The sequence below is a fragment of the Sciurus carolinensis genome, unplaced genomic scaffold (genome assembly GCF_902686445.1).
Source record: "Sciurus carolinensis unplaced genomic scaffold, mSciCar1.2, whole genome shotgun sequence".
In the NCBI taxonomy this organism is placed as follows: domain Eukaryota; kingdom Metazoa; phylum Chordata; class Mammalia; order Rodentia; family Sciuridae; genus Sciurus; species Sciurus carolinensis.
In genome coordinates, this window is record NW_025920226.1 from 98,301 (window position 1) to 106,021 (window position 7,721).

Consider the following 7,721-nt stretch of genomic DNA (forward strand, 5'->3'; position numbering starts at 1 on the left):
GTGCTCTGGATTCTGTGCTCTGTGCTGTATTGTCTGTGCTCTGCACAGAGACAGAGCACAGAGCACAGAGCACAGAGCCCTGGGTTCAGACCCAGAGTAGAGAGACAGAACACAGAGACCACACAGAGTCTCTGTGCTCTGTGATCTGTATCTGGGCTCTCGGCTCTGTCCTTGTGTTCTGTCTCTGAACTCTGTGTCTGTGCTCTGTGTTCTGGGCTCTTTGCTCTGTGCTCTGTCTCTGTACTCTGGCTCTTGCTCTGAATTCTGGGATCTTGGCTGAGTGTTCTGTCTCTGTACTCTGGGTCTGGGGTCTGTGCTCGGTCCTCTGTTCTCTGCACTCTGTGCTCTTGCATTTTCCTCTGTACTCTGGTCTCTTTGCTCTAGATCTGTTCTCTGAGCTCTGAGCTCTGGTCTCTGTGTTCTCTCTCTCTACTCTGGGTATGAGCCCAGGGCTCTGTGCTCTGTGCTCTGGTCTCTGTGCTCTGTGTTCTCTGTTCTGAGTTATTGGCTTTGTTCTCTGTATTGTGTCTGTGAATTCCGGGTCTGGTTACTTGGATCTGTGCTCTGTGCTCTGGTCTCTGTTCTATCTGCTCTGTGCTCTGTACTCTGTGCTCTGTGCTCTATTGTCTGTGCTCTGGATCTGTGCTCTGGTTTCTGTGCCCTGTACTCTGGGCTCTTTTCTCTGGACTCTGTGTTCTGGGCTTTGTCCTATGTGCTCTGGGAACTGTGGTCTGTGTTTTGGGCTCTGTGTTCTGTGCTCTCATCTCTGCTCTGTATTCTGGACTCTTGGATCTGTGTTTTGTCTGTGTACTCTGGCTCTTGGTTCTGGACTCTGGCTCTGTGCTCTTTCTCTTTGATCTGTGCTCTGGACTCTGTGCTCTGGATCTGTTCTCTGAGCTCTGAGTTCTGGTCTCTGTGTTCTGTCTCTCTATTCTGGGTCTGAACCCAGGGCTCTGTGCTCTGTGCTCTGTGCTCTGGTCTCTGTGCTCTGTGCTCTCTGCTCTGAATTTGGGCTCTGTTCTCTGTATTGTGTCCCTGTACTTTTGGTCTGGGATCTTGGATCTGTGCTCTGTGCTCTGGTTTCTATGCTCTCTGCTCTGTGCTCTGGACTCTGTGCTCTGTGCTCTATTGTCTGTGCTCTGGTCTCTGTGCTCCGTGTTCTGGTCTTGTGCTCTGTGCTTTGTGCTCTGAGTTCTGGACTCCAGTCTCTCTGTTCTGTCTCTGTACTCTAGATCAGGGCTCTGGGCCCTGTGCTCTGTTCTCTGGTGTCTGTGCTCTGGATCTGTTCTCTGTGCTCTCTGCTCTATACCCTGTGACCTATTTTCTGCACTCTGTGCTCTGGTCTCTGGTCTCTGTGCTCTGTTCTCTGGATCTGGGGTCTGGGCACTGTGCTCTGTGCTCTGTTCCCTATTCTCTGTGGTCTGTGCTCTAGACTCCTTGCTCTGGTCACTGTGCTCAGTTTTCTGTACTCTGAACTCTGCTCTGGACTCTGTGCTCTGGTCTGTGTGCTCTGGTCTGTGGTGTCTGCGACCTATGCTCTGTGCTCTGGTCTCTGTGCTTTGTGATTTTGCTCTGCATTCTTGCCTCTGGTCTTTCTGTTCTTTCTCTGTACTCTGGGTCTGGGCTCTGGGATTTGTGCTCCAGTCTCCGTGCTCTGTGCCCTGGGTTCTCTGCTCTGGGCCATGTGCTCTGTGCTCTGGTGTCTCTGGCTTGGAACTGTGCTCCGTTCTCTGTGCTTTGTGCCTATTGTCTGTTCTCTGGTCTCTGTGCTCTGTGCTCTGGACTCTGGGCTCTGGGTTCTGCGCTGTGTGCTCTGTCTCTGAACTCTGGGTCTGTACTCTGGGCTCTGGGTTCTGTGCTCTCTGCTCTTGTCTCTATGCTCTGATCTCTGTGCTGTGTGCTCTGGTCTCTGGGCTCTGTGCTCTGGTGTCTAGTTTCTGGTGTCTGTGCTGTGTGATTTCTGCACTGCCTCTGTAGCCTGAACTCTGCCTCTGTGCTTGAGGCTCTGTCCTCTGGGCTCTAGGTTCTGTGTTTAGGGCTCTGTACTCTGGGGACTGGGCAATGTGCTCTGTGCTCTCTGCTCTCTGCTCTGGGCTCTCGGCTCTGGGCTCTGGTGTCTGGTCACTGTGTTCTGTGCTGTATTCTGTGTCTTTGTTCTGTAGCTCTGTACTCTGGTCTATGGTCACTGTGCTCTTATCTCTGTGCTCTGCACTCTGTCCTCTGTGCTCTGTATTCTGGGCTCTTTGCTCTGTGTGTATTCTGTGTACTCTGGCTCTGGGTTCAGGACTCTGGCTCTGTGCTCTTGCTCTTTGCTCTGGTCTCTGTATTATGGGTCTGGGCTCTGGGTTCTGCACTCTGGTGTCTGTCTCTGTATACTGGATCTGGGTTATGGCCTCTTTTCCCTGTGCTCTGTTCCCTGTGCTCTGGTATCTGGTCTTTGTGCTCTGTGCCCTGGTCTCTGTGATCTGTGCTCTTGACTCTGTGCTTTTGTCACTATGTTTTGTTTTCTGTGCTCTGAAATCATGCTCTGGTCTCTATCCTCTTGTCTCTGGTCTCTGTGCTTTGGTCTCTGTGCTGTGTGCTCTGGGATCTGTGGTCTGGGTTCTGTACTCTGTGCTCTCTGCTCTTAGTTCTGGGCCATGTTCTCTGTATTGTGTCTCTGTACTTTGGGTCTGGGCTCTATGTTCTGTGCTCTGTGTTCTGTGCCCAGTGCTCTGGTCTGTGTGCTCTGTGCTCTGGTTCTAGGGTCTGTCTCAATACTCTGTTTCTGGGCTCTTATACTCTCTCTGTTCTCTGGGTACTTGATCCATCATCTGTGCTCTGTGTTCTGAACTCTACAATCTGGGCTCTGGATCTTGGTTCTTGCTCTGTTCTCTATGCTCTGTGCTCTGTGCTCTATTATCTGTGCTCTGGTCTCTGGTCTCTGTGCTCTGTGGGCTCTGTATCTGTGCTGTGGGCTCTGTCCTTGTGTTCTGTCTCTACACTCTGGGTCTGTGCTCTAGTCTCTGTACTCTGTGCTCAGTATTCTGGGATCTATTCTCTGTACTCTGTGCTCTGAGATCTCTGCTTTGTGCTCTGGGATCTTTGGTCTGGGTTCTGGGCTGTGGGCTCTGTGCTCTGGTCTCTGTGCTCTGGATCTGTTCTCTGATCTCTGAGCTCTGATCTCTGTGTTCCTTCTCTCTATTCTGGGTTTGAGCCCAGGGATCTGTGCTCTGTGCTCTGGTATCTGTACTCTATGCTCTATTGTCTGTGCCCTGGTCTCTGGTATCTGTGCTCTGTGCTCTGTATCTGGTCTCTGGTCTCTGTGCTCTGTGCTCTATTGTCTGTGCCCTGGTCTCTGGTCTCTGGTCTCTGTGCTCTGTGCTCTGTGCTCTGTCTCTGTACTCTTGTTCTTGCTCTGAATTCTGGGATTTGGGCTCAGTGTTCTGTCTCTGTACCCTGGGCCTGGGCTCTGTGCTCGGTGCTCTGGTCTCTGGTCACTGTGTTCTGTGCTCTATGCTCTGTCTCTGTCTTCTAGCTATGTACTCTGTGTCTGTGCCATGTCTTGTCTTCTGGGTCTGGGCTCTGGGTTCTTCACTGTGGTCTCTGTCTCTGTACACTGGGTCTGGGCTATGGGCTCTGTGCTCTATGCTCGGGTCTCTGTGCTCTGTTCCCTGGTCTGTGTGGTCTGTGCTCTGGTCACTGTGCTCATTTTTCTATATCCTGAACTCTGCTCTGTTCTCTGTGCTCTGGTCTCTGTGCACTGTGATTTGTGCTCTGAATTCTTTCCTCTGGTCTTTCTGTTCAGTCTGTGTACACTGGATTTGGGCTCAGGGCTTTGTGCTCTGGTCTCTGTGCTCTGTGTTCTGAGTTCTTTGCTCTGGGCCATGTGCTCTGTGCTCTGGTGTCTGTGCTTTGCAACTGTGCTGCGTGCTCTGTGCTTCGTGCTCTATTCTCTGTGTTCTGGTCTCTGGTCTCTGTGCTCTGTGTTCTGGAATCCTGGCTGTTGGCTCTGGGCTGTGGGTTCTGTCTCTGAACTCTGGGTCTGTGCTCTGGGCTCTGTGCTCTCTGCTCTTGTCTCTGTGCTCTGGTTTCTGTTCTCTGTATTGTGTCTCTGTACTTTGGGTCTGTGCTCTGGGTTCTGTGTTCTGTTCTCTGTGCTCTCTGCTCTGGTCTATGGTCACTGTGCTCTGGTCTCTGTGCTCTGCACTCTCTGCTCTATGCTCTGTGCTCTGTGCCCTCTGCTCTGGTCTGTGTACTCTGTGCTCTGGTTCTATGCTCTTTCTCAATACTCTGCTTCTGGACTCATAACACTCTGTCTATTCTATGGGTACTTGCTCTGTCATCTGTGCTCTGAGTTCTGAACTTTACAATCTGGACTCTGGCTCTTGTTTCTTGCTCTGTTCTCTATGCTCTGTGCTCTGTGCTCTGTGCTCTGTGCTGGGGTTTCTCTGCTCTGTCCTCTGTGCTCTTTCCTCGGATCTCTGTGCTCTGTTCTTTGTGCCCTGTGCTCTGTCTCTTTATTCTGGTTCTTGGCTCAGTGTTCTGTCATTGTACTCTGTGTCTGGGCTCTGTACTCGGTGCTCTGTGCTCTGCACTCTGTGTTCTGGGCTCTGGCTCCGTTCTGTCTGCTCTGTGCCCTGTGCTCTGGCCTCTGTGCTCTGTGCTCTTTGCTCTAAGCTCTGGGCTCTGTTCTCTGTGTTGTTTCTCTGTACTTTGAATCTGGGTTCTTGGATCTGCACTGTGTGCTCTGGTCTCTGTGCTCTCTGCTCTGTGTTCTGGACTCTGTGCTCTGTGCGTTATTGTGAGTGCTCTGGTCTCTGGTCTCTCTGCTCTGTGCTCTGTATCTGGGCTGTGGGCTCTGTCCTTGTGTTCTGTCTCAGAACTTTGGGTCTGTGCTCTGTGCTCTGGGCTCTGTGTTCTGTCTCTGTACTCTGGCTCTTGCTCTGAATTCTGGGCTCTGTGCTCAATGCTCTGTTCTCTGCATTCTGTGCTCTGGGCTCTGGTTCTGTGTTCTGTTCTCTGTCCTCTGGCCTCTGCATCTGTGCTCTGGGCTCTGTCCTCTGGGCTCTACGTTCTGTTTTCGGGGCTCTGTGCCTGGGGTCTGGGCAATGTGCTCTGTGCTCTGTGCTCTGTCTCTGTACTCTGGCTCTGACTCTGAAATCTGTACTCTGGGTCTGTGCTCTGTCTCTGTATTCTGGGTCTGGGTTCTGGGCTTTGTGCTGTGGTCTCTGTGTCTGTACACTGGATCTGGGCTATGGTCTCTGTGCTCTATGCCCGGGGCTCTATGCTCTGTCCTCTATGCTTTCTTCCAGACTCTGGGTTCTGTCTCTTTACACAGGGATGGACTATGGCCTCTGTGGTCTGTGCTCGTGTCTCTGTGCTCTGTTTTCTGTGCTCTGAAATCTGTGCTCTGGTCTCAGTGCTCTGTGCTCTGGTCTCTGTGCTCTCTGATTTGTGCTCTGAGTACTGGCCTCCCATTTCTCTGTTCTGTCTCTGTACTCTTGGTAGGTGCTCTGAGCTCTGTGCTCTGCTCTTTCTGCTCTGTGCTTGGTGCTATGGGCCCTGTGCTCTGTGCTCTGGTGTCTGTGCTCTGGATATGTGCTCTGTGCTCTGGTGTCTGTGCTCTGGATCTGTGCTCTGTGTTCTGTGCTCTATACTCTGGTCTCTATTCTCTAGACTCTGTGCTCTGGGATCTGTGATAGGTGTTCTGGGATCTGTGGTCTGTGTTCTGTGTTCTGGGCTCTGTGCTCTGTTCTTTGTGCTCTGTGCTCTGTATTCTGGGCTCTTGGCACTGTGTTTTGTCTGTGTACTCTGGCTCTGGGCTCTGGACTTGGCTCTGTGCTCTTGCTCTTTGCTCTGTGCTCTGGTCTCTGTGCTCTGAATCTGTTCTCTGAGCTCTGGTCTCTGTATTCTTTCTCTCTACTCTGGGTCTGAGCCCTAGACTCTGTGCTGTGTGCTCTGGTCTCTGCTCTGAGCTCTGGGCTCTGCTCTCTGTATTGTGTCTCTGTACTTTGGGTCTGGGTTCTTGGATCTGTGCTCTTGTTTCTGGGTCTGTGCTGTCTGCTCTGTGCTCTGCACTCTGTGCTCTGTGCTCTATTTTCTGTGCTCTGGTCTCTGGTCTCTGTCTTCTGTGCTCTGTATCTGGGCTCTGGGCTCTGTCCTTGTGTTCTGTCTCTGAACTCTGGGTCTATGCTTTAGTCTCTGTGCTCTGTTCTCTGGGTCTGTGCTCTATTCTCCGGGCCATGTGCTCTGGGGTCTGTGCTCTGTGCTCTTGCTCTGAATTCTGGGATCCAGGCTGAGTGTTCTGTATCTGTACTCTAGGTCTGGGTTCTGTGCTCTGGGGTCTGGGCACTTGAACTTGTGCTCTGGGTTCTGAGCTCTGGGCTCTGTGTTCTGTGCTCTATGCTTTGTCTCTGTCTTCTAACTAGTACTCTCAGTCTGTTCTATGTCCCTGTATTCTGGGTCTTGGCTCTAGGGTCTGTGCTGTGGTCTTGGTCTCTGTACACTGGGTCTGGGTTATGGGCTCTGTGCTCTCTGCTCGGGTCTCTGTACTCTGTTCTTTGTGCTCTGTGCTCTGTCCCCTGGTCTCTGTGGTCTGTGATCTGGACTCTGTGCTCTGGTCACTGTGCTCAGTTTTCTGTAATCTGAACTCTGAACTCTGCTCTGTTCTCTGTGCTCTATTCTCTGGTGTCTCAGCTCAGTGCTCTGTGCTCTGGTCTCTGTGCTCCGTGATTTGTGCTCTGAATTCTTGTCTCTGGTCTCTCTGTTTTTTCTCTGTACTCTGTTTCTGGGCTCTGGGTTTGTGCACTGGTATCTGTGTTCTTTGCTCCGGGTTCTCTGCTCTGGGCCATGTGCTCTGTGCTCTGGTGTCTGTGTTCTGGTCTCTGGTCTCTGTGCTCTGTGCTCTGGACTCTGTGCTCTGGGCTCTGGGCTATGTGTTCTGTCTCTGAACTCTGGGTCTGTGCTCTGGGCTCTGTGCTGTGTGCTCTGGGTTCTGGGTTCTTTGTTCAGGTCTCTATGCTCTGGGGTCTGTGCTCTGTGCTCTGTGCTCTGTGCTCTCTGCTCTGTCTCTGTACTCTAGCTATTGCTCTAAAATCTGGGCTCTGGGCTCATTGTTCTCTCTCTGTACTCTGGGTCTAGGCTCTGTGCTAGGTACTCTGTGCTCTGCACTCTGTGCTCTGTGCTCTTGCTCTGTGCTCTGGGCTTTGGGCACTGTGCTCGGTGCTCTGGTCTCTGGTCACTGTGTTCTGTGCTCTATGCTCTGTCTCTGTCTTCTAGTTCTGTACTCTGGGTCTGTGCTATGTCTTGTACACTGGGTCTGCGCTATGGCCTCTGTGCTCTATGCTTGGGTCTCTGTGCTCTGTTCTAAGTGCTCTGTGCTCTGTCTCCTGGTCTCTGTGTTCTATGCTCTGGTCTCTGTTCTCTGTGCTCTGTGCTCTGTTCCCTGTTCTCTGTGGTCTGTGCTCTGGACTCTGTGCTCTGTGATTTGTGCTCTGAATTCTTGCCTTTGGTCTCTCTGTTCTGTCTCTGTACTTTGCATCTGGGCTCTGGACTTTGTGCTCTGGTCTCTGTGCTCTGTGCTCTGGGTTCTCTGCTCTGGGCCATGTGCTCTGTGCTCTGGGGTCTGTGCTTTGCAACTGTGCTGTGTGCTTTGTGCTCTGTGCCTATTGTCTGTGTTCTGGTCTCTGGTCTCTGTGCTCTGTGCTCTGGACTCTGGCTCTGGGCTCTGGGCTGTGTGC